A 27185-nucleotide genomic window follows, 5' to 3' on the forward strand; every position below is an offset into this window, starting at 1 on the left:
AAAGAATTCATAGAAATTTAGAAAGACCTTAAAAATCAAATGAGAGAGACTGAGGGAAAACTTTTTTAAAAAAGAACAATCCAAGGAAAATAAGAAGATTGTAAAAAGAAAGTCAAATAATTAGAAAAGGAGAACCAGAAACTTAAGAAAGAAAACAACTCCTTGAAAATCAGAATTGGGCAAGGGGAAATAAGCAAAGTTAAAAAAAAATCAAGAAATTATAAAAACAAAGTATAAAGAATAAAGAAAGAAGGGAATGTGAAACATCTCATAAGAAAAACAACTGATCTGGAGATCAGATCAAGAAAAGAAAACATAAAAATAATCAGACCTCCTGAAAGCTATGATCAAAGAAAAAAGAATCTTGATACAATAATACAAGAAATAATTAAAGAAAATTGTCCTTAAGCATTAGAACCAGAGGAGAAAGTAGAAATAGAAAAAAATCCACCGATCACCACCTGAAAGAGATCCTATGACGAAAACCTATAGGAATATTATAGTCAAATTCTGAAACCCCTATGTCAGGGATATGTGCAACAAGAGAAAAAAAAGCAATTTAAATATGGTGATGCCATAATTAGAATCACACAAGATCTTTCAGTAGTGACACTAAAAGACTGCTGGTCTTGGAACACCATATATCGAAGAGCAAAAGAACTGGGGTTCTAGCCAAACATATCATAGCCAGAAAAGCTAAGCATAACTCTGAAAGAGAAAAGGACATTTAATGAACTGTCAGACTTTCAGGATTTTGTTTAAAAAAAACTGAACTTAATAGAAGATTTGACTTAAAGAATGAAGAAAAATATAAGGTCCACACTAAAGACTAATTATAATCAATAAGAACAAACTGTTTACCTTTTATGTATGTATAATGCTAATGAGATTAAAGATCTTCCCCACCCATTAATGGGCCTGCCCATTAAAGGAAGCTTGATTGGGGGAGGCTCACATCTTTTGTTAATTTTCTAATGAGACACTGGTTCTCAAGGATTGTGATGCCCTCTGGCTCTGAGGTTCTACTTTGGGGCTTACTCATTGGAAATGTTTGTTTGGCCAGGCAGGAATCTGGGAACTCACTAAGGAGCCCAACCCCACCCTCCCCAACCCTGCCCATCCTGGCCCAAACTTCCCCCACTTTGATAATCCAGATGTTGGTGCTTCTCTCTCTGTTAACTATGTATGTGTTGCTTATGGTCAGGCAGCTGAAAGCCCTGCCTGTTAATTTTGATTTCTCTGAAGTTCAGGGCTCTGACTTTTTCCCCTGAACTAAGTGAATGACACATGTGCTTGCTTAAAGTGATTGTTGACCCTTCAAAAGTTGCCTTTCCTTTTAGAAAAACAGATCTAAGAACCTGTGGCAGCAGGTCATTCTGGATGTGTCAGGGAGCTTGCTTGTACAGTATATAAAACATATGTCTAACATCATTATTAGTAATTGGGTAGTGTGTAAGAAAGATTGGGGTAGACCTGAGTGTGATATGACTTTTAATAGTAAAACCATTTAGGAACAGCTAAAAAGAGCAATTACTTTATACAAATGAGGTGCTAGAGGAAGAACCAACACAGAGGAATTAAATGGGGGAGGATGGCATAGGTTCAAGAGGAAAATATATATATATATATGTATGTATGTATGTATGTATGTATAAAAATCTTCTAAATTCAGAAAGAAATAAAGTGCTAAGGGGATAAGGAGAAAGGAGAGGATAAGGGAGGGATCTCTAGAGGGGAAGGTGAGGGAATAGGTTAAAGGGGGGTATAGAAGGGTTTTTAGATTAATAGGAATGGGAGGACAAGGGAGAGATCCTTGCAGGGGGACGAGGCTAAGTAATAGGAGGGCCAGGTAGAGGGTAGAAGTAAACTAGAGGAGTTGGGAGGGATAGAAAACAAGAGATATGCACAAATATAGAAACAAAAATCAGAAGTAGAATTTGTTAGGGAACATATATGTATGTATGTATATGTTAGGGAACATATATGTATATGTATATATGTATATGTGCATGCATGCATGTATGTGTATATAAGTATATGTGTACCTATATATCTATATATAAATATATCTGAGCTTAATTATAGCTTTTGGCAGGGGTGAGAAGGGGTAAAAGGAAGAAGGCAAAAAGCTAAAAGTGCACAGCAGAGAAGAAAAGAAAACTAGCAAGGATGCAAAGAAAAGACAGACAACTCTTAATACAACATGTAGTACTTATTATATAGACTTTCTTGAGATGGAAATTTATTGCTTTATATTTTGAATCCTCTCTTAAATTCTGCTGTGCATGACATACTTTTTTTTCCTTTTCTTATTATGTATTTAAGTTTATGTTTCCTTTTCTTATTGGGTATTTGTTTCAGTAATTTAAAAAATATGATTTTAAAAATATATATTTTTCCAAAAGGGATTCATAGGACTTCACCAAAATGCCAAAGTGGGACATAAAACAATAAAGTTAAGAACTTCTGGGTTAGAAGTCATTTTTTTTTCCCCTGTATAAAAAGTTAACCCATAATTTTGCTTTTTTTCACTTTAAACTCCTATTATGAAGAATTTGGGTATTAGGTTGTCAACTTCAAATAGGTATATAGAGACTTTCTGTCACCTCTTTTACTCCCTCATCAGATCCACCTTTAAAAGATTTTTTTGTTTCCTGCATCAACACAGACTTTAGAAATTTGGTAGGGGAGAAGTCCTCACCAGTGTCTCTCCCTGATAGATAGTCAGTTTCTTGTCATTCTCACCAATATCTTATTGCCAGAATATAAAAGGGAATTTCCAAAGCAGGGATAGAAGGAGCTTTTAAAATTCATCAAATTTCCTTTGAAATCTAGAGATCAGAGAGCAAGCTTACTGAATCTCTGGACTCATCATTTAGACCTCCTTCCCTTTCACAGAGAAAAAGATAACCAACCCCTGGTCACCCTGTCTTCTGTTCTCTGACAATTCCTACTAAACACAAGGAGTGAAATCTACAAAATGCTAACAAGCACTTTTCTACTTGGCAGATGGAAAATAGATAATTAAATGCATGTGTCTACCATAACACTCTATTTATACTGGCTAGTGAATAGTCAATTAATATCTGCAAAGATTCCATGTATAACAAAGAAAAAGTGAATAAGAATTGAGTCCTATCTGTCACTATTGTGCATAGATCACTGTTTTTCTCTTTGCTTTTCAAAATTCAGTGGGAGTCTGGGGAAAAGAATGAAATATTAAAAGAAGAAAAATGTTCCCACATTCTTTTTCTAGAGTATTTTCAGGGGGATTTACTATAGTGAAAAATTTGATGTGTTCATAGGCCTGAATGAGCCCCCTTCCTAGGTATGTGACCCTAAGAAATTCATTTAAATTCTCCCACAGTTTCTTCATTTGTAAAATAAGGATGATAATAATAGCACTTACCTCCTATGATTATTGTGAGGATAAAATGAGATATTTGTTAAATGTTTCACAAACCTAAAAGTGCTATGTAAATGAGTGTTAATATTATTATCATTATTATACCAATAACACATTCTAATTCTCCTTTTAGGTTAGCAAAATTGAGATGTAATGAGTTCCTTGGGAAATTTCCAGTGTCTCTAGATCACTGAAAATGTCCCATCTCTTAACGTGGTTTGGAACTTTGGTATTTTGAATACAGGAAAGCATGGAACCTTCAATTGGGCTTTAATCACCATTTTTCATTAAGTTGCATAGAAGGTTCAATACAAGCTCATGCTGCAGCCCCAAGAGCTTTCACCAAATGCCTATGAACGTTAAATTAGTGACTGGGAGCCTAGTTGTACCAAGCTGAGGCCCTCAAGATAACAGTAGGCAACTAACCCCATGGAAGAGCTAAATTACATATCCCCAGGAAAATAACCAGCTCCCCTCAGTTAGTCAGTAAGATATTAAAGCTTTGCCACCTGAGGAGAAAACATGGATTGACTTACAGGGAAACCAGTCTAGACTAGAGAATATCCCAAACTGCTTCATACAATATTTTCATTCTTTCACATACTTCTTTCCTGAAAATGACAGGAAAATTTTGAACCAGTTCCCTACTAATTACCCCTTCAGGTAGAGAATATTGTTTCTTTGCTTTTCCTTAGACAAGTTTTTCTATGGGAGAATAATGTACCTACTGCTTCCACAATGTTGTGTGTGTGTTTGTCCTTCATTGCTGAAGTAGACCATGAAAACAGAGAAATAATGACATGACTTGCACTTGACTTTTATTTTGAGGGAGGGAGGGCTGTGCAGGTCACCAGCCTCACTTGTCCTCCAGAGCCATCTGAATCCAGCGACCAGATATTCATCAGGATGACTGGAGATGACCCAGCTTGAGGCAACTGGGGTTAAGTGACTTGCCCAAGGTCACACAGCTAGTAAGTGTCAAGTGAGATTTGAACTCAGATCCTCCTGACTCTTGCACTGGTGCTCTATCCACTGCACCACCTAGCTGCCCATTTCCTCAATGTTACTGTTTGATGGAATATGTTTTTAAAGGAACTGATCTTCCAGAACCATTTACCAAGATTTTTGTAAAAGGTATACAAGGCTTGAATTTTGATGAAGCATTTTCTGCTCTTAGTGTGATTAACTCATCACATGTTGAACTAATCATATCCTTAGAGAGTTGACTTAGTCTCAGAAAGGCTTACAACTTGTTTGTGGCCACATAGCTATTAACTGTCAAAGGTAGGACATGACCAAGGACTTCTTGATTCAAAGACTTGGACTCTATTGTGTCATTTTGCCTCTCTACAAATAAAAAGATTGGTGCAATAATCTATGTGATAATGTGATTTAAAAAAAGGGTTAGTGGGCTGTTAGCAATATGTTTGTTATATGCTTACATGAATTATAACCAGTGAAGAAACAGATATTCAAAACGGCAGCATCAAGTCTCCTACTCAAGCAGTGCAAATATATTTCTAAATAATTTAATAAACATTTATTAAACACATACTGTTTGCAACTAAAGTCGTACCTTCTACAAGAAGCCATTCTCAGACCTCCTTAATCTGAGATTATGCCCAATTTTTCTTGAATATAACCACATATCTTGTTTGTATGTATATATTACATATAATATACATTATATGTAATATATATTTGCATATTATCTCCCCCATTAGACTATGAATCCCTTGGCAACAAAGACTGGTTTTTGCCTTTCTTTGTATCCTAGATGCTTCACACAACGCCTGGAACATAGTAGATGTTTAATAAATGCTAGTTTGACTGACTGGCTACAAAACACCATGCTAAGGATTGAGACACAATCAGATGTGATATATGATGTCACTCTTGTCTTCATGATATCAAGTCTCTTAAGGATATATGACATCAAAACAGTTTAGTGTAAAGCCAAATTGTAGCTAAATGCATAAGAGAAATTAAGGTCAGAAGAAGGAAATATCATTGCCAAATTAGAGGATCAAGGAGTACTTCACAGAGAAGGTAGTATTTCAAGGGGGCTTCAGAGTATAGGTAGTAATTCCATAGGAGACAAAGGGGTTCTGGGCATTAAGAACTTGAGATACAATATGAGGCGAGGCAAGGCACAGAAATTTGATTATGCAGGCATGAGTAGGACAGGGACTTGTTTAGTTTGGCTGGAGCAAAGAATATAAACAAGGAAAAGCAAATCTGGGAAGAAGGTTGGTGCTAGATTAAGTAGGACCTTTAAAGTCAATTAGGAGTCTGATTCCAAAAGTATTACTGGAAAATGAGAAATTTCACAAGGGGAAAATTTTAAAGCTTTATCAAAATCTCTATACACTTATTAAAACTCTTGTTTTCTTTTTTTTCACCCGCAGGGGTGGGAAAAGGTAGGAGAGAAAGAGAAAATAAATTTTTGTTAATTGAAAAATAAAAGTACAAATAAAACAAAACCTAAATGCCTATAAAACACCTACTGTTTCCCCTTTCTCTACAAAAATCTGTCATTTCTCTTATTTGCAAGTGTGAATTTTGACTGATAAAAGGTAGTAGTGCCTAGGGTTAATCAGATGGAGGGAAAGGAGACATTTGCCTGTTGTAGAAACTTTACTTTTCAAATGTCTTGACTAATTGAAAAACATAGGCTGGATAATAATGGTTAGTATATTTGTTAGTGGTTAAACACCTACCTCAAACGCAGAGTTATGTATCACTGTCAGCCTTCAGGGTGAGCTCTAGTATTATGCCCCAGCAGTCTGCCTTTGGCCTTGTTCAGTACAACTTTTTTTTTTAATCAATAATTTTACTGGAGACACAGAAGAAATGTTTATCAAATTTTCAAATGTTAAACAGGTTGGAAAAGAAATTTTTGAATGACAGAAAGCAGAAGAATTCAATAACTAAAATCCTAAAACTATCCCCAGATGAAAGCTGTCTAAAGAATATGAAGCACTTTCAAAAGTAGAATTATAAATTATAGGTAACATTATGAAAACAGACTACAAATCTCTAATAATAAGAGAAATTAAAATAACCCCAAAGCTTCACTTCACATCACATCAATTGACAAAGATGGGAACAGTCAACGTTAAAGGGGCCATGAGAAGTCAAGTATAAGTAAAGTTGTGAAATAGTACAACTGTCCTAGATATCAATTTTGGATGATAAAAACTACTCATACTTTTTAGCCAAGTGGTCCCACTTTCAGTCATATGCCTTAAAGAAGTAAAAGGTAGAAAAAGGTCTAAACATACCAAAAATATCCATAGTAGCATTCTTTGTGGCTAAAAATAGCTAAAAATAGTGGGTATCCATTGATTGGGGAATGAAAATATGTCATTCTGGCTACCATTGAATTGAAAAAACTATTGTGTGTAAACTTAATTTGTTATTGTGGACTAAGAAATGAGCAATATAAAGAACACGGAGAAATATTGGAAGATTTATATAAGTTAGTACAGAGCAAAATATTTAGAACCAGGAAACTAATGTAAGCGATGATTACAGCAATGTCAAGGGGGGGAAGGAAGGAAAGGGAATGAGTATTTACGTAGTGCTTACAATGTGCCTACACTAGGTGCCTCCACTGTAGGAAGCAATTTTTAAAATGTCTCATTCAATCCTCACAACAATACTGTGAGATAGGAGCTAGAATTAGCCCCATTTTCTATTGGAGGAAACTGAGGCAAACAGGCTGTCACTTGCCTGGGGTCACACAGCTAGTAAATTTCTCCAAATCTGAGGACAGATTTGAATTTAGTTCTTCCTTAGTTTGAGCTTCTATTCATTGTGCCACCAGCTGCCACAATGTAATGAAAAGAACACTAAAAGAAGAACATATACTGAAAATATACCCCTTCCCCCACCACCATCAGCCAGGACAAAGGATCCTATACAAGGACTGGATATTATACATATTATCAGACATAATATCTTATGTTAGATGTTTTTTGCACAATTGTTCTTTGTCAAGGAGAATTTAGTCTGAATCGGCTATGTGAGAAAGGAATAAACAGCTGTGACATAAAGAAGAAAAATCATCTACAAAACATATTTTTATATAGACCCAAATTAGCAATGTATACTTTAATAGAGATGCACTTAAATTTCCATGTGTTTGTTTAAAACAAAAATCAGCAACACAAATATAACTCTAGCGAAGAACTCATAGGAGAATAAAATCAGCTATTTTAGTTGAATGTAGTCTCAATACAGGTTAGTTGTGTGATGTTACCAAAGAAGTACCTTCAGTGTATTAATCGATGAAGTTGCTGCGGATCTGAGGTCACTGTATACCTTACTGACAAGACTCCATCTAAAGTACTGTGTTCATTTCAGTTTGTCACATTTTTAAAAAGGTACCACAATCTTCAGCATTTTATACGCTAAAGTGTTGAAAAAACCAAAAATGGCTTAGTCTGGAGAACAAAAGACTTATGAGAAATGCAGTTACAATCTTCAAGGATATACAAGGATATTACATGATAGAGAGTTTACCTATCTAGTTACCAATCTAGGACCTTTCTATCTCTACAGAGAACTTTCTAGCAATTAGTCATCCCACAATGGCTTGAGTTTCTCTGCACACGAAGAAACCAAGAAGAAAATTTATGAAGGGGTTATTATAGTGGAAATTCTTGAATTGGTCAGAGGATTGTACTGAAGATTTCTAAGATCCTTTCCAAATCATACTTTCTCTGAAACTATGACTTCTTTTTATCCTCCAATTAATTCTACAAGTCATAGCTAGATTTTTGTTGTTGTTTGGTCATTTCAGTCATATCCAACTCTTCCTGACCCTATTTTGAGGGTTTCTTGGCAAATATACAAGAGTGGTTTACCATTTCCTTCTCCAGCTCATTGTATAGACGAGGAAACAAAGGTTAAATAATTTGCCCAGTGTCACATAGCTAGTAAGTTTCCAAGGCTGGATTTGAACTCATGAAGATATTGTCTTCCTGATTCAAAGCCCATTGCTTTATCCACTGTGCCACCTAGCTGTCCCACACCATAATGGCTAGATTAGTCTTCTGCAAGTACAATTCTTCATGCTGCTCCCCTACTCAAAAATCTCAAATGACCCACCACCGTTACATGTGGACTACAAATGAAGTGTTCGTCTTCTCAGAAGCATCTCAGTTCCACTACACAGTTACATACCTTGGGCTCTTCCTAAACTAAACCATATGCCATTCTCTAAATATCTCAAGATTTCTGTGGCTTTTTAGTCTTATTCCTTTATTTTTTTAATGGTCTATAGACTATTAGGTAGATAAATGACTGATGTGTTTGTAACTGAATAGATGCTTGATAAATATCTGACAAATGAATATATGAATATAAACTAGGAGAGAAACTAATCTTCTGAGGACCCACTGAAAGCATTTTTGAGACAATTCTAGAAGCAGTTATGGTAGCCAGAATGGCATATACATGTCATGCTCTCAAATTATTTTAATTTTTTCTGCTGGCCTCTATATTCTGGACACTCATGCCTTTCCTTCAATCTGGGATCCACCCACCCGTAACCTCACCCTCAATCAAACCTTGCTTTCCAAAGCCTATCCATTCTTCAAACCCTAAATCCAAAAGTATTCCCTCCTTAGAGGCATCTTTGCCCAAATCCACCAATAGCATTCTTTCCCTCCTGTGAATTCCATAGTATTTTGCTTACATCTTTTGAAGCTCTTAACATATTCCAGCTTGTATTATAGTTGAGTACTTATTTCCCCTACTGGGTTGTAACCATGCCTTAGTCACCCTTAACTGCCATCTAGAAGCAACCAACGCACAACCTTCTACTTAATAAATGCTTGATAAATATCTGATGAATGAATCGATACATAAATATGTTTGTGTGCCAACCAACCAACTTTAATTGAAATTTAAAATATACCACTGTGCTGGGTGCAATGGAGTAACTTTGTAAATGTTAAATCTCTCTCTATACATAAATGTGGGCTGTTATTGTTCTTATCATCATCAATGATATCTCTTTCTCTTTTTAAATGAAGTTGACACACAAATGGCCTGAAGACAAGTCTCCACCCAGCTATCAATCCTTTATATTTAATGGTCTACAGACAGTTTTACAGGTGGATAAAATGATTTTTGTAATTGAGTAGATATTCAATAAATGCTGAATGAATGAGCATGGTTTGGGATATAAATTCATCTTCCATATACTCACAGAAAATATCTTTTAAAGGGATGGAATATACTTTGTCCTCTTCTCATGTGATTTTAATTTGTTCTACTAGGTTTCTTCTACTAGGTTCTCCCTACTAAGTTTATATGTTGAAAAATTTCTTTTTCATTGTGTGTAGTTTAAGATTGTCAGTATCCATCATGGTGGCTTCTATCCGTATTGCCAAGATAATATTCATAGCACCAACAGCAACTATAAATATGTCAGCATAGTTCTCAGTCGCAAAGTATAACGGACTCTCCATACAGAAGGCAGAAGAAAAACATTTATTCAGACAGAGAAAGCCAAAGCCCAACACCAGAAAGCCAAATCCATCACAGTAACCAAGAAGTCAACACACATTAGCACTGCAGGGGACAAAGCCATTCCCAAGTCATCTTCCCTCATCCCTTGCTGGGACCTTCCCACAAACACTCACAAGCCTAGCTATCTGCTTGCCTGTGTCCTCTTCTCCCTCTGCTCTAACTGCTCTCATGAACTTCCTCTCAGCTCTATTCCACCCTTCCTGTTCCACCCATTCAGCAAGCTCCTCCCACCACATGTGACTTAAGTTTCCATATGATTTCAGCAGGTCACATGGGTCTATTAATAAATAGGAAAGACCCCTTTTAAATTACCATTACCATTACACCATCCAATTCTTTTTCTTAAATATTTTACGGATCAATATTATGATAGGGCATTTATAGAAGACAATTCTATCTGTAATGATGCTCTGACTCCAGTGCAGTTTATTTCTTGGATTTTAAGGATATTTGGGGTTTTCTATTTGTAGTATGGTAATTTCTTGTCTGTCTCTTTGAAAGACAAGTAAACTTCTGTTGTATAAACCTAGTCATCTATATTTCTTCCTAGGTCTCTCACAAATGCTAATTTTTCCCTCACAATTTTCTGATATGATATGACATGATATGATCTCAAATTCACATTAATGAGGTTCAAACAAAAGTACATCAGCAGTAATAATAGCAATAGTAGTAGGAGATTAGGAGTAGTACTAGAAGCAGTAGTGACAGCAGCAGTAGTAATACCGCACATCCTTATTAATGTGTAGAATTAAAAGATATTAATATCTTAAGAGAACGTCTGTATATTCTGACTTTAATCAGTATATTTTAGCATATACACAGTACACAAAGTCTAATTAATATCTTTGAATAATAGTAATTTATATTTATATGGTGTTTCAAGGTTTATAAAGCACCTCACGTATATTACCTCATTTGATGAGAAGTGTTCATTGGTAGGTTGGGAACATAGCAGGCACTAAATAAATGCTTAATGATTGATTGATTATATGTATACATTTTTCTATTTGCATATTGTCTCCCCAATAAAAAAGAAGCTTCTCATGAGCCAGGATTGGTTTTCTGCTTATCTGTTTATTTGTTTTTCTTCTTGTATCCACAGTGCCAGCATGGATACATAAAGCACAAAAGTAGGTGCTTCATTCTTGGACTGGTTTGAAAGACATTTCACATCTTCAAAGGTCCACAGTTTTATTGGTGTGGACACATTACTTATGCCAGGACGGATAGTAGTCTATCTATAGCTAATCAATGATCTCTAAAACTTGCTGTGGGAAACAAAAACCAAAACAAAACAAAACATTTATCACCCATCTGGTCGTGTGGCTCCCTACACTTAGATCAACTTGCTCTGAAATGACAGACTGAGAGCCCGTCCTCAGAATCAAAGTCCTTCTGGCTTGCTTGTACTTCCTACCACTTTCACACTGCCAGCATGGCCTTCAAGAACCTAGGATTACCTCAATATCACAACCTAATATAACTAAGAGTATCGATCATAATGATTATGAGAACAACCCCCACACACACACACAAATGGAAGTGGGAAAGTAATCTGAATAAAAAAAACAAGAAAATTATCAGGAAGACTAAAATCACGTCCACAGATAAGAATTTCTAGGAACTGGCCTTAGGTAACTCTCATAGAGTAAAGAGATAAGAAAAAGAAGAAGAATAGAAAGAATGTATATAGTGTAAGTATTCTAGTTATCTAAACCATCCATTTGTATGTGTTAGCACTCTTTTCTTTAGAATTTTAGGTAGATTATCTTTAGATTATCTAATTTTAGTTTCTGCTTTTTTTTCTAAATTTTGAACAATGTGACATGACTGATGAATCCTTGAACAAACTTTCTGATACAAGTGGCGATATCTTCAATCCCATTAAAAAAAAATAAGAACAAGAATCATTCCTAGAAGCAAGAGAGTTTCCAGGAGGTATTATCTGCTGCCAGATGAAACTTTAAACCACACTGACACCTAGACTTTAATTAACCCTTTTAAAAATATAGACCCATTTGGAAAAAAAAAAACCATTCTGAATGACAAGCCTGTCTGGCAACCAGTCTCATTTTAGGAAAATTAACTCTGTCTTCCTCTCTCAATTTTTCTATGTTCTTACACCTTAGTATGTAGGGGGGAGGGTGGGGTGGGCAGCTTTTTAAGAGACTGAGGCTTGCAATTGGTTGAGATGGAGGGAGGGTGATGATTAAAGGAAAATTTCACCCTTCCATCTTGCTGCTTGGTACCTCTCCTGATAGTGTATCTCCACACTCCTTTAATGATCTGCTCAGCGGGTGAGAGAGGGCAAGGAGAAATCAGGGCACTGTGGAATTCAAGGAGTAGGATCTGTCGATATAATTGGCACCTTATCTGTCAAAGAATCTCTCAGGAACTGACAAGTAAGAGACACATAATTACCAAGCATGATTCTCTCCTTGAAAGTAAAATTGAACTTAATAAACATGACGTCCGCAGGGTGCACAGTCAAAACAGCTCACCAATTGCACCTCCATATAATTTTCTTTTCCTCAGCACCACCCAGTGCATCCCTTAACAAAATAACCTCTCAAACAAACACTAGTGATTTTTGTGCATCTTTCCATTTGTCATCCCATATATTTTCAACTTTCACTTGTGGCTAAATGGACAACTGGACCCTGAAACCTGGAGAAGGCACACAGCACATTTCATTTTGGTCCCCTTCTGCTTCAGGGTTTTTCTGTTTTCCTCCACAACAAAGCTCATTGCTATTACCACAGTTTGCAAAGCAGGCCAGTTGATTTTGAGGCAGGAAAGTAGCAGCTGGTGCCAATAGTCCAAGGAGAAAATCAGCTTTCCCCCCCATCTTAATACGAATATGACAGCAGACATCAGATAAAAGCAAAGGACAAACATGTTGGAAATAGACTGTCAAGGATGAGCTGTGTGTTTCAGAAGGAAGGAAAATGTGGGGTCATTCAATTTTTTTTTTTATAGCAGAGCTGTACAACTCTGAGGAGTTCAGTTAACTGGGGGATTGGCCCTGTGTGCCTATATTTGTGTTCTCTTGTACAAAGTGTGCATCTTTAGGAAAAATTTTATTTTATTTTATTTTATTTTTATTTAGCTTTTAACATTTATTTTCACAAAATTTTGGGTTACAAATTTTCTCCCCTTTTATCCCCTCCCCCCCCAAACCCAAGCATTCTAATTGCCCCCGTGACCAATCTACTCTCTCTTCTATCCTCCCTCTCTGCCCTTGTCTCCGTCTTCTCTTTTGTCCTGTAGGGCCAGATAGCTTTCTTGACCCCTTAACCTGTATTTCTTATTTCCCAGTGGTAAGAACATTACATTTGATCCTAACACTTTGAGTTCCAACTTCTTTAGCTCCCTCCCTCTCCACCCCTTCCCCTTGGAAGACAAGCAATTCAATATAGGCCAAATCTGTGTAGTTTTGCAAACGACTTCCATAATAGTTGTGTTGTATAGGACTAACTATATTTCCCTCCATCCTATCCTGTCCCTCATTACTTCTATTGTCTTATGATCCTTTCCCTCCCCATGAGTGTCGACCTTGGATTGCATTCTCCTCCCCATGCCCTCCCCTCCATCCTCCCCCCTACCCTGCTTGTGCCCCTGTCCCCCACTCTCCTGTATTATGAGATAGGTTTTCCTATCAAAATGAGTGTGCATTTTATTCTTTCCTTTAGTGGAATGTGATGGGATAGACCTCATGTTTTTCTCTTGCCTCCCCTCTTTATCCCTCCACTAATAAGTCTTTTGCTTGCCTCTTTTATGAGAGATAATTTGCCCCATTCAACTTCTCCCTTTCTCCTCCCAATATTTCTCTCTCACTGCTTGATTTCATTTTTTTTTAAGATATGATCCCATCCTCTTCAATTCACTCTGTGCACTCTGTCTCTATGTATGTGTGCGTGTGTGCATGTGTGTGTGTGTGTACTCCCACCCAGTACCCAGATACTGAAATGTTTCAAGAGTTACAAATATTGTCTTTCCATGTAGGAATGTAAACAGTTCAACTTTAGTAAGTCCCTTATGACTTCTCTTTGCTGTTCACCTTTTCATGGTTCTCTTCATTCTTGTGTTAGAAAGTCAAATTTTCTTTCCAGCTCTGGTCTTTTCATCAAGAAAATTTGAAAATCCTCTATTTCATTGAAAGACCATTTTTTCCCCTGAAGTATTATACTCAGTTTTGCTGGGTAGGTGATTCTTGGTTTTAATCCTAGTTCCTTTGACTTTGGGAATATCCTATTCCATTCCCTTCGATCCCTTAATGTAGAGGGTGCTAGATCTTGTGTTATCCTGATTGTATTTCCACAATACTTGAATTGTTTCTTTCTAGCTGCTTGCAATATTTTCTCTTTCACCTGGGAATTCTGGAATTTGGCCACTGTTCCTAGGAGTTTCTCTTTTTGGATGTCTTTCATGCGGTGTTCTGTGGATTCCTTGAATATTTATTTTGCCCTCTGGTTCTAGAATCTCAGGGCAGTTTTCCTTGATAATTTCATGGAAGATGATGTCTAGGCTCTTCTTTTGATCATGGTTTTCAGGTAGTCCCAGAATTTTTACATTGTCTCTCCTGATTCTATTTTCCAGGTCAGTTGTTTTTCCAATAAGATATTTCACATTATCTTCCATTTTTCGAATCTTCACACTATGTTCTGTGATATCTGTCTTTCTCATAAAGTCCTTAGCGTCCATCTGTACCATTTCAGTTTTGAAAGATCTATTTTCTTCAGTGAGCTTTTGAATCTCCTTTTCCATTTCGCTAATTCTGTTTTTGAAAGCATTCTTCTCCTCATTGGCCTTTTGAACCTCTTTTGCCAATTGAGTTAGGCTAGTTTTCAAGGTGTTAATTTCTTCAACATTTTTTTGGGTCTCCTTTAGCAGGGAGCTGATCTGCTTTTCATGCTTCTCTTTCATCCCTCTCATTTCTCTTCCCAGTTTTTCCTCAACCTCTCTAACTTGATTTTCAAAATTCTTTTTGAGCTCTTCCATGGCCTGAGCGCATTGGGTGGGCTGGGACACAGAATCCTTGATTTCTGTGTCTTTGCCTGATGGCAAGCATTGTTCTTCCTCGTCAGAAAGGAAGGGAGGAAGTGTCTTTTCTCCGAGAAAGTACCCTTCAATAGTTTTACCTCTTTTCCCTTTTCTTGGCATTCTCCCCAGCCAGTGGCTTGACCTCTGAATATTCTCCTCACACCCACCTCACCTCCTGGTCCTCCCAACCAGCGTTTGGGGACTGAGATTCAAATGCTGCTTCCCGCCTTAGGGCTTTTGGTGGGGGCAGGGCTGCTATTCAGTGTGAGAATTAAGTTCAGATGGTCAGGTCGGGGCAGGGCCGCCTCTCAGGCTCAGTTCCCTCAGGGGGTTTATGCACAGACCTTCCACAATGGATCCAGGCTCCCGCCCGCTTGGGGAGCCCCTGTCTGCAGCCGCCTCTCAGCTTCTATCTCCCGGGGGGGCCCGAGCCATGGGGGCACCCCACTCCCCTCTCGACCCGCCAAAGAGACTCTCTCACCGACCGTCCTCACCTGTGGGTGGAGGGGCTTGTGCCGCCACTGGAGATCCCGTCTCTGAAGCCTGCTCGGATCTGTACCTCTCGGAGCCGAGGCCGCTGCAGGTCTGGGCTGGGCTCCGCGTCTGCAGCGCGACGGACCTTTTGCGAGAGGTTTGCAGTTCCCTCTGTGGGTGGAGGGACCCGCGTGGCCGCAGGAGATCCCGTCCCCGTAGCACACTTGGATCTTTTCCTCATGGTGTCGCTGCCACTGCAGGGCTGCACTCAGCTCCCAGTCCCGGCGCCCGGTCCGCAGCGCGAAGGACCCCCCGCGAGAGGTTTGCAGGTCTCTCCGGAACAGAAATCTCCCTCGCTCCAATATTCCGTGTCCTCTGGGTGCAGAATTCGCCGTAAGTTACTCCCCTGTAGCCGTTCTGTGTGTTGTGGGTTCGGAGCTATGTGTATGTGCATCTTTCTACTCCGCCATCTTGGAAAAATTTTATGTAGTGAACTAGATTGTACCCTGCTCTGTTTTAGGCACTGAGAACATAGAGGGACTGGGTAATACTCATTTTATGTCATGAAGTCAGTGACAGTTGTGTCCTTGACAACAAATTCTGTCCTTTTGGAAGCTCTTCTCTGGGGCATGACTGTGTCAGAGGTAGAAGAACCCTGGCAATGTCATAAAAATCAGATATCTGCATTCATGTCTGACCTTTGTTACTTCTTTAGATGCAGAATAAAAAATATGTTTTATAGAATTTACATAACACTTTAAAGTTAGCAAAACACTTTCTTAACAGCCAACCTCTGGTATAGTATAAATATGGTTGTTATCATTTTTTGTTTTTTCATTCAGCCCTATAGTTTCAGTGGTATTCCAAATTGCTTAATATGGAATTTCATTTCACCAATGTAGATCTACAGCTCATCTTATGCCTTATGTAAATTAGAAAATTGCCTAGGTTAGTTGTTGTTTTGGGACAGGGGGCTTGCAAGGTTTCCTACAATCGCACAGCTAGTTCATGTCAGAAGCAGGATAGGTCCTCTAATCCCTATATGACTCTCTGCCTCTCATACAAATATTTGTCCCTAATTTGTAGATCAAGAACCTATGGCTCATGGAAAAGTCAATTGGCCCATGTCACACATTTAGTAAATATTTGCTGTGGGGTTTGAAATCTGATCTCTTGACTTAAAATTCAGTGTTCTTTTCATACCACAATGGTTCTTTAATGAAGCCAATGAAAAAATATACTATAACTAAAGAACCAAATCTAAGGAATTTGCATAGCAACGAAGGACATTTAACAAATCCATTAATTATGAACCTACTGTGAGCTCTAATTATGTGATCCTTTAAGCTAAATTCTTCTGCCTTCATTAGCGTCTGTCAGTATGGTATGTCTGAATTTGCACAATTACTAGGTTATTGATTGTTGATTGAGTGTTTGGGTTTTGTTTAGCAGCTAAGGTCTAGACTCAGTCAATATTTTTGCTGGAGGCACCATCATCCTTCCAGTCATTGAAGTTTGCAAACCTGCTGCTATCTGTGATCATTCTCTCTCCCTCCTGTACACAGCTGCCAGCTTTTGTCCATCCTGCCTCCATAACATGTCTCACATCTATCTCTTCTTTCACTAACACAGACCCTACTGCAGTTCAATTCTTCATAATGTCACCTGTACGATTGCAATAACCTAATTGGTCTTCCTACTTCCAGGCTCTTGCTTCTTCAATCCATCTTTCCCACAGTTGACAAACAGACATTCCTAAAACACAGACATGATCATGTCACTCTCAGACTCAAAAAGTGTCAGTGGCTCCACATGTCCTCTAGAATCAAGTACCATCCTCGGTCTGGCATTTGAAGCTTGCTATAATCTGATCGCTGTCTAACTTCCCTGTCTTTTTTGTTTCTACCACTTCCCTTACTGCACTCTATTCCAGTCAAATGGGTTGCTAGCTACTTCTACATACTGTATTCTGTATCCCATATACTTTTGCATAAATTTTGCCTTCAAATCTGACATGTTCCCTCCCTACTTATGATTTTTGCTTCACCTTTGTCTTTGTATCACCAGTCTTAGCACATAGTTAAGTAATTAATAAATGCTTGTTGATTGATTCAGTGTTCAATTCAATTGCTAACTTTTACAAGAGGGCTTCCCTAGAACTCTGACCCCCAATCATATTATCATTCTCTCCTTGTCTGAGTTACTTTGAATTGTATTGCATTGTGGACACAAACTAAGAAATCCCCTTTCTTTCTTTCTTTAGAAATATTAGGAAATAAATATCTCTCCAGTTTTAAGTCTCTTCTAGACTTATCTGAAAGAAGAAAACTTTATCAAATTTTCATCTGGGGGGGGGGGGTTGAGGGGGAATGTCCTGCACAGAAATGTTCTTGGATACTTTTTATTGAAAGTCCAACCGGTATCTATCTTAACTATCCCACCCTCTCCCCAGGGCTCCTGATCAACCCAGGAAGGACCCCTCCCTAAAGTAATTAGGGGTATAATCAAACTGAAAGAAAGGAGGCTTTTTCTTAAATACAATTCAGTTAGTTTATAAAAAATATCTCTTGAGTTCATCTTTGATCAGGTGAAAAGGAAAATCCTTGGAAGGAGTAGTTAATGAGACACTGAATGGCTTTAGGAAAGTAATTCTCCAAGGTAGGTCAACATTTTAAATGATTAATGGTTTGTCTGATGAAGCAAAATGCTAACTGAACACCTGAACTGTGGGAACTCACCTTAGCTCTGTTTTGTCTGAGACTACTATAAAATGAAACTCAAAAATGATGGAAGACAGACAGAGATAAAGAAATAGAGACAGAGACGGAAAAGTTTTCAATGGTGAGATGGATGTCTATACCTTTTGATGTCATTCCTTCCACAAGCAGAAATGCTGAGAATGAAAAAAATAATAATAATTCAATTGTTTCCAGCACGTTTATGTCCCCAAAACAGAATTCAGTGATTTGGTTTTTCCTTTGACCATTTTGTTGTTTGTATTTTCCTGCTTTCTTAAGCCCCATGAAGGAAGAGATTATTTCATTTTTGTTCCTGTAAGCTAGCACCTCGTAGCAGTGTCAGGCACTTAGCAATCATGTAGCAAGTATTTGCTAAACAGGAACTTTGATATTGAATATTATCTGATAATTCCAAGAGAGTGGTACAAAACAAGAGTGCTACAGTAGGTCCAAAGAGGATGGTCATTATAGACTGAAGGGGGGATAGAAAAAATCTTTAAAACATGATGTTTATGTTGGACTTCAAAAATTCTTAGGAATTCAACAGATGAGAAGGGAGAACAATCCAGTCTTAAGGAAGAGTTGGAGCAAAGGTTGTTGTTGTGTTTATCCTTCGTTGCCAAAGAAGACCACGCCATCAGAGAAACGATGACATGACTTGCTCTTGACTTTGTTTTGAGTGAGGGAGGGCTGTGCAGGTCACCAACCTCACTTCTCCGCCAGAGCCATCTGAATCCAGTGACCAGATATTCATCAGGATGACTGGAGATGACCCAGGATGCACTGGGAGACCTTGGGCCCTTTAGGCCAAGGTCTTTACAGGTACTCACTTAGGATGAGGCAAACCCCATTCACTGAATAGGCCTGTTTAAGAACTAGCCAGGGCATGGCCCCTTTAATGAGGGCAAGAAAAAGACTTCAGGCTTGGTGGGAAAGAGCAACTGTTACTATTGATAATCACTATAAAGGTAGAAGGGTCCAGAGCAGGCCTTAGGCAGGGACCCATTGGCACCCCAGTTTCAGAGTGCAGTAGGTTTAAGGTTTTGGGAGAGAACAGGGGAAGGGAAGGGAAGGGGAGGGGAGGGAGCCAGTAAAACCCAAGTCAACTGGGCATCTTTTGACCATCCAAACTTACCTTCCTTTAGGTTTTGATACCTAAACCAGGAAAAGTCAAAACAGAAAAAGAAAATTTGTAGAGAATCTTGAGGGGTTTGAAAGAGCCCCTTATCAAGAGTTCCCCTCCTCCAAGGGAGAGTAGCTGACTTGAGAAGTTAAGTGATATATTGTTCTCAGGTGCACATCCTTGAATTCAGGTGTTGAAGTTCCAGGAATCAGGGCCCCTGCTATACAGGATAACATTCCAATATAAAGGCCTTGAGGCCTCCCTTGCTACTTATCATGATCTGTTCTGTTTCATGTCTCAATCACTACCCTTATAGTTTTTTACTATTTATGCACCCTGATCCCCTGATTTATTGACTCAGTATGTCTAGAATAAACTCGGCTTGTTCAGACTGCTGTGTCCCACCTGTCTTTTCATCCTTGCTCTGTGACCCCATAACCACCCCGGATCTGCTGGACCACGCTGGCCACAGCAAAAACTATAGACCAATTTCTTAATGAGTATAGATGCAAAAATTTTAAATAAGATTTAGCAAAAAGAATACAGCTACTTATCACAAAATAATATATTATGATCAGGTAGGATTTATACCAGGAATGCAGGGTTGGTTCAATATTAGGAAAACTATTAGCATTATTGATCTATCAACAACAAAACTAACAGAAACCACATGATTATCTCAATAGATGCCCAAAAATGTTTTGACAAAATACAAATACAAAATACAAAATGCCCATTCCTATATATAACACTGGAAAGCATAGGAATAAATGGAAATTTTCATAAAATAATAAGCAGTATCTACCTAAAACCTTCAGCAAGCATTATATGCTATTGAGATAAGCTAGAAGAATTTCCAGTAACAGCAGTGGTGAAACAAGGATTTTCATTATCACCACTATTATTCAACATGGTTCTAGAAATATTAGCTGTAGCAACAAGAGAAGAAAAAGAAATTGAAGGAATTAGAACCAGCAAAGAAGAAACTGAGTTACCACTCTTTGCAGATGACATGATGATATACTTATAGAATCCCAGAGAATCAAGTAAGAAACTACTTGAAATAATAAATAACTTTAGCAAAGTTGCAGGTTACAAAATAAACCCCCATAAATCTTCTTCATTTCTATATGTTACTTAACAAAGCCCAAGCAAAGGTACAGAGATGGGGAATGCAGGTCTGGGAGTAGAAGGCTTTGGTTAGAGCACTGAGTGTGTGAAGGGAATGATTAGGAGATAGAGTACCATAATATACTTGCAAAAAGAAATACAGTAAGGGTTAGTACAGATCAAATGTTAGGATGAAGTTTTACCCACATACACCCCCTAGTTGGTATAATCACAAAAAGACCCGACATTTCTTTTGAATTCATCATCTGTCCAATGGGTGTGAAATTTTAGCTATATTTACAGGATGGTTTATGCCCTTTGATCTCTTTATGAAATGTGAGCCTCTTTGACTGGGTCAAGAAAGGCAATGTGATTGACTGAGCAGCTCAGTCATTCCCATGGGCCAATTTGTAAAATGGCAATTAGACTAATGGTGAGTTTGGTCAGGTGGCAAAACTACTCCAGTAGTGGAAAGGCTTCATTTCAAATGATTCCAGTCTAAGCCAAGCTCCTAAAAGAGAATAGCTGGAGGATGGTGGGGTGGGGATGGGGGAAGGAGGTGTTTTTACACACATACACACACACACACACACACACACACACACACACATTTCTCCATTGACCATGTCATCTGAGAGACTAGAACAGCAGGCAACAATGGATCTAGCCAAGATCTAAAAGACTGGACCAATATAACATCACACATCAAACCAAGAGTAATAGTCAGCTGAAGAAAAGGAAGATTTGGGGAACTTGACCTGCTGGTGGTAAAAAGAAGTGAAGGCTATGGATTTACAAAGGAACTGACTTTTGGAAATTAACAGAGAACTACACCTATAGGAAATTTCATAAGAATTCTATGAAGGGAGAAAAAAATTCCAGTAACCAGGAGATGTAGGTTACACTTTTTGTCATGTGTTCTCTACCTATGTGCTTCACTGCCTTTGGATGTTAAGTTTGTGTCCACTTTCCCCATCAGTCCTTTAGGGAAAAGAATGTACCAAACTTTTTAGGGGAATTTTTTTGTACCAACTGATATTTTTATGCCATTTTAGTAAAGAGGTTTACTAAAAGCCTGCTCAAGTCTGGCTGGCCAGATAGGAAGTACAACAGCAGACAGTTGTGAGTGGTAGTACTAGAAACCCAGACTCTCAGAGGTACCCCTAAAATCCTGAGTAGCAATAGCAGTAACCCCCTCTTGACTAATGTATTGGGAAAATGCCCCTGAGAAGGAGGAGGAAAAGGAGAAGGAAAAAGAGAGAGATTAGATAAATACATATTATAGATATAGAGCTAGAAAGAGAAATTAAAGGTAGGTAGATGATACATAGGTAGATACAGATAAATAGATAGGTAGATAGAGATAGAGATTTATTAATTGCTTACTTTGTGTCAGGCACTGTGTTAAGAACTGGGAGTGCAAATACAAGCAAGAGGAAAGAGTTCTTGTCTTTAAAGAGCTTATATTCTAATAAGGGAAGACAGAACATGAAAAGAGCTAAAAGGGCAGAGGAAGGGAGGGAAGGCAGAGTGCAGAAGTCAGGAGATCAATAATACATGGCGAATAGTGAAGGAGTGAGCATATTATACAAATAGTACACATCACCAGTGATAGATTGCAAGGATGCATGTGTGTGTTGGCAAGAACTACATGAACTGATGCAAAGTGAATTGAGAAGAATCAGAATATCACTGTACACAGTAAAAGCAATGTTATGATGATGGTCACCTGTGAAAGACTTCACTACTCTGATCCATGAAAAAGCCAAAGAACTCAGGGTGAAAGAAATGCTATCCACCCACAGAGAAAGAACTCTGAGCGCAAATTGAAGTATATTTTTCTCACTTTATTTTTCTTGCTTCTTTAAGAAAAAATGACTAACTTGGAATTGTGTTTTGTATGATTTCACATGCAAAATTGATATATTGATTGTCTTCTCAGTGTGGGGGGAGGGAGAAAAAGGAAGGAGAGGATGTGGAACTAAAATTTTAAAAGAATGTTAAAAAATAAAGTTTTTTTTTTTAATAAAAAGAATATGTATGTGTTAGGATTAGAACTGGAAAGGACTTTGGGAATAAGCTAGTCCAACACTATCATTTTTTTAAAAGAATTTTAAACTCTAGAAAAGTAGCTTAAAATCATGCAGAGATTCAAATGCAGGTCCACAGGACATATGGTCATCTGCTCTGACACTGATGATCTTAGTGAGTGACTTGGGGCACTGAGAGCTTACATGGCTTGTTCAGTCACATAGCCAATATGTATTAGAAGTAGGACTTAAACTCAGGTCTTCCTGATTCAGTGGCCCGTTCTCTATCCATGCTGCTATATACACTACAGATATATGTGCAGTGTATGTATATATATATTTTTATACATATATATATGTATGTATGCATGCATATATACAAATATGAATATAGATGTAACCTTGGCAAATGCACCAAAGCAGCATCTTTCCAAGCAGAGATTCTGAACTTTAAATTTTCATTTTTTTTCATTCAAGTTGACTGTTCTTAGAAGCCAGGGACCTAGAACAAAGTCACACTTTGATCTCTTTCAGAGAGAAAGAGGACTTTTTGTTTTTGTAGTGGGGAGTGGTTATTTGATAGAGAAAGGTGAGAATGAGAAAAAATATGCTGAAGACTTGTCATCATTTCCACTCCCCTTGACAAGGGAGCAGCTTTAGTTAAAAATGACATACTCGCTAAAGCAATCTGTTGCTCCAGGATAGATGGCCAAGTGGTATCTGCCAGAAGGGCAGAGAATGTTGGGGCAGGGGTTCCCTGTAAAAGACCACAGGGAAACTTCAGGAACATTTATTATAGATCCTTTTGCTTAGAGAAAAGGTCGCCTTTTGGTCTGTATCAGATTTTATTTCCAAATCCAATCTGTCAATGAGGGTAGAACCCCTAACCAGACAATCAAGTTAAAGCTATTTTTTCCTTGCTCCCCCTTGGTGAGCTACAAAAGGCTGATGATTTCGGTAGTCTGTTATGTTCAGTTCAAACAGAACCTGACATCAGGTTCAAGTGACACATGTAAGTGACCTCCTAGGGCAGAGAGGTGCCAACAGGATCTTGGCATTCAACATAATGAAAACATTAACTCCCATATGCACCACCTTCCTAACACAAAGAGAAACCCACATCCAAGAGGAGGGGGCAAAGGAGGAAGAAAATAAGATACATTGAATTATTCCACTTTTCTGCACAAAAATTAAGTTTCAAATCAGTGAACCTGGGTTTGAACTGCAGCTCTGCTTCTTACTTCCTCTATTATAAGAGGCACAGCTTCCTTCTTTACAAATAAAAACACTGTAATACAAGATCTTTGACTTCCCTTCAGTCAGAAGTGTGCTGGAGCTGGCTTGAACTGGCTCACAAGAACCCCAGTTATTAAATTTTCAGTGTGATCATTTACACTGGTAAATGATACAGATCTGAGCCTGATTTGTCATTATGTTAATTGTCTAGACTTAAGAAAATCATAGAAAAACCTTTATAATGAAAATTAAATTTTAAAGCATGTTGTGTGTCTGTTTAGAATTTACCCCTGCTTTCTAAACCCAATGATAATGCTCTCTTATCTTAATTGATACCGTTGCTTAGATTGTCTTCTTTTATTACAGTTATAGAATTCTAGAGTTATGAAAAAAAACCCTCAAATTTCATCCATCATTCCCTTATTTTTTTTTCAATGGTTCCCAGTTACTTCTACAGTCAAATACAACCTACTCTTTGGCACCTAAAGTCCTTCACAGTCTGCCTCAAAGCCAGCTTCCCAGTCTCTGTGTACATCATTCACCCTCACACTCTCTACAATTCAGCCAAACTTACCTTCTTCCCACTCTTCACACCTGGCGTTTCAGTCCGTATCTCTGTACTTTTGAACAAGCTCTTATGCATACACAGAATGCATTTTCTTCTCACTCTCATCTCTTAGAATTCCTTTGTTGTTGTTCAGTAATGTTCAACTCTTCTACGTTCTATTTCGGGTTTTCTTGGCAAAGATACTGGAGTGGTTTGCCATGTCCATCTCTAGTTCATTTTACAGATGAAGAAACTAAGGCAAACAGGGTGAAGTGACTTTCCCACAGTCACACAGCTAGTAAATATCTGAGGCCAGATTTAAACTCAGAGAGAATAATTTTCCTGACTTCAGGCCTGGTACTCTATTCACGGTGCTACCTAGCTGCCCAGGTTGTTGCAGTGAGTTTCCTTCAAAGCCTAGTTTAAGAATCACTTTCTACATGAGGTCTTTCCTGATCATCCTAGTTCCTAGTATCACCCCACCCCCACTCCTTGTTGTTTTTTAATTGGTCAGTGTATTCTTATGCATACATGTTGTCTTCCACATTGGAATGAAAATTTCTTGATGACAGATACTGTTTGATTTTTTTTTTTCCCTTTGTGTTCCCAGAAACTAGCACTATGCCTGGCACAAAGTAAATGGCTAATAAATTACAGATTAACTTATTGAGTGTACAACTTGATGCATGAATGCCCTATGCAAAAGACTGAGAAATAGTTTACCTATCCTGCATGAACACTGCTCATAACAGTGTCTTTATACCTCCAAATCACTGGAGCTTTATACTTCCTGAATAAAAGAAGGGACCTGCCCGACCTGTGAAGCAGTAAGTGGTACAATATATAGAGTACTGAAACTCGTAGTTTCAATAGTAGTTGAGAAGACCTGAGTTCAAATCTGGCCTCGGATCTAGCTGGACATTTTACTTAACTTCTGTCTGCCTCCGTTTCTTCATCTATAATAGCATCTAAATCCCAGGGTTATTGTGAGGATATAATGAAATGATATTTGTAAGACATTTAGCAAACCTTAAGGCACTATGTAAATGCTAGCAATTATTGTTATTTCCCTCTTTTCCTAGACCACTGTAAACCATCGATACTATTATACCAATATCAAATGCACCAAGGATAGTTATTTTGCATCTTACTGTTTGAATATGCTGCCTATAAAGATTAGCCCAAGACTCTCTGTTAGAACTAATCAAAAGGCAAGGAGGCTGAGTTGTGGGAACCAGAACAAGTGAGTCCACAGTCCTGGGAGAAGACATGGATATTTCTTCCTTGCTCTGAACTGAGATTAGGCAGTAGCCATAGGATTTTGATTGGTTCCGGGGGAACGATTATGCTGTCTTTTGGGCATAGAGTTTGACACACAATTCCTCATCTGGAAAATGGCAATATTAATAACAGTCCTCCTGCCCTTTCTAGGGTGGGAGAAGGAAAGTCCATATGCAATATAAGCTCCCTAAAGACCACACCACCACCCTCTGCCCGCCTTGCAGTATCTCAGCTTAGCTGAATTCAGGAAGTCTGGCCAATATGCATCAGTTACAGTCATTGTAAAACCCTTTGCAAAGAACAAAGTACTTTCATTGGCCCTATAAACTGTGCATTTTGAAAAACACTTTGTGCTTACCAAAATTTAAAAAACCCTTTTAGCCAGTCAATTTTTACATGTTTTCATTATAGAGCATTTTAATATAATTAAAAGAACAGCTTGTTATTTTTGGTTATAAGGGTGAAAATAAACCAGCTTTTTCTAATAATATTTGTTGGCACTCTGTGACTGCATGAAGCAGCTTTGTTTGTTTGTTTGTTTCAAATTAAATGTAGCAGGTCAGAGAGCCTGTAATGTAGTCCTCTAGATGCCAGAAGGAAAATGGAAATGGACATGCTATTAATGGTTGAAAATTAGTTCAGTGTGACTGCATGAGAGCTTCTGCTCCCACTTGGAACACTTAAATCCATATTAACATCAGGACAATAAAAAACAATTACAGAAAACATTAGGAAGCATCATATCAAAAATCTATTCATTGATTGTGAAGGAGTCATGATTTTCTCAAGTGACCACAGCCAACTTGTATTCCATACTAGTGCCCCTAGAAGAGAATCCCTCTAAGGGATGGTGAGTCTAATCAACACAGCAATACAGTTATAGGATGAATGTGAGATGCAAGGCATCATCTCTCAGTGCCTACAAGAGTGAGATATGTGGACCCATTTTGAAGCAGTTCAACCCCTCAGCCATACAGGGATGGATGGGTGTGTATGTATGTGCACACACACACACACATGCATCATTTTTACTTCTAACTATTTCTTTTATGGGATCATTGACTAACCATCAGAGAATCAACCTGGAAAGAACAAGAAAACTGGAGTTAGAGACTTTGTTAAATTCAACCTTTACCACTTCAGAGTGTTGGTTCTGTTGTCAAATGACCTGTATTCAAATTTCAGTTCCATAAATCTCTATCTGTTTGACCTGAGAAATTTCACTTTCTCTCTGGACCTGAGTTTCCTCATCTGTAAAATGGGGAGGGGGACATAAGTTGACTTCAATGATACCAGCCAACTCAAAAAATAAGATCTTGTATGATCTTGTTCACTAAGCATGGAGAGAAGAATGAAAAGGTCCAGGAGCCCCTGGACATTGTTCACGACAATCATGACATTGTTCACACAAAATTCCACTTATTAATTCCTTGTGCTCTCTTCAATCACCTTTCTCTGCAAAACCAACCAAATATTGGCCAGTTTGAAACCCATCAGCACTGTTAGTAACATTCGCTGCTTAATTACTCTCCTACAGCTCTGGAATGGAAAGAAGCCCCCCAGGGCATCTCACTGCTGTCTTTCTTACTGTGTCATAAGTTTTTTCTCCAAAACTGCCTGTGGACAGATTACAGAATCCAAGGGAACAATG

General features: G+C 38.1%; 1 long non-coding RNA gene across 1 annotated transcript in view; it reads right to left on the bottom strand.

Moving 5' to 3' along the window:
• LOC140520852 (uncharacterized) overlaps positions 1 to 24675 on the bottom strand; it is a 189964-nt gene extending 165289 nt beyond the window's left edge. Inside the window, exon 1 of the long non-coding RNA XR_011972675.1 lies at positions 24281 to 24675. This is a non-coding gene — a long non-coding RNA (uncharacterized lncRNA). The remainder of the gene's footprint in view (positions 1 to 24280) is intronic.
• Positions 24676 to 27185: the final 2510 nt, after the last annotated feature.

This window comes from Notamacropus eugenii, chromosome 1, assembly GCF_028372415.1.
Source record: "Notamacropus eugenii isolate mMacEug1 chromosome 1, mMacEug1.pri_v2, whole genome shotgun sequence".
Lineage (NCBI taxonomy): Eukaryota > Metazoa > Chordata > Mammalia > Diprotodontia > Macropodidae > Notamacropus > Notamacropus eugenii.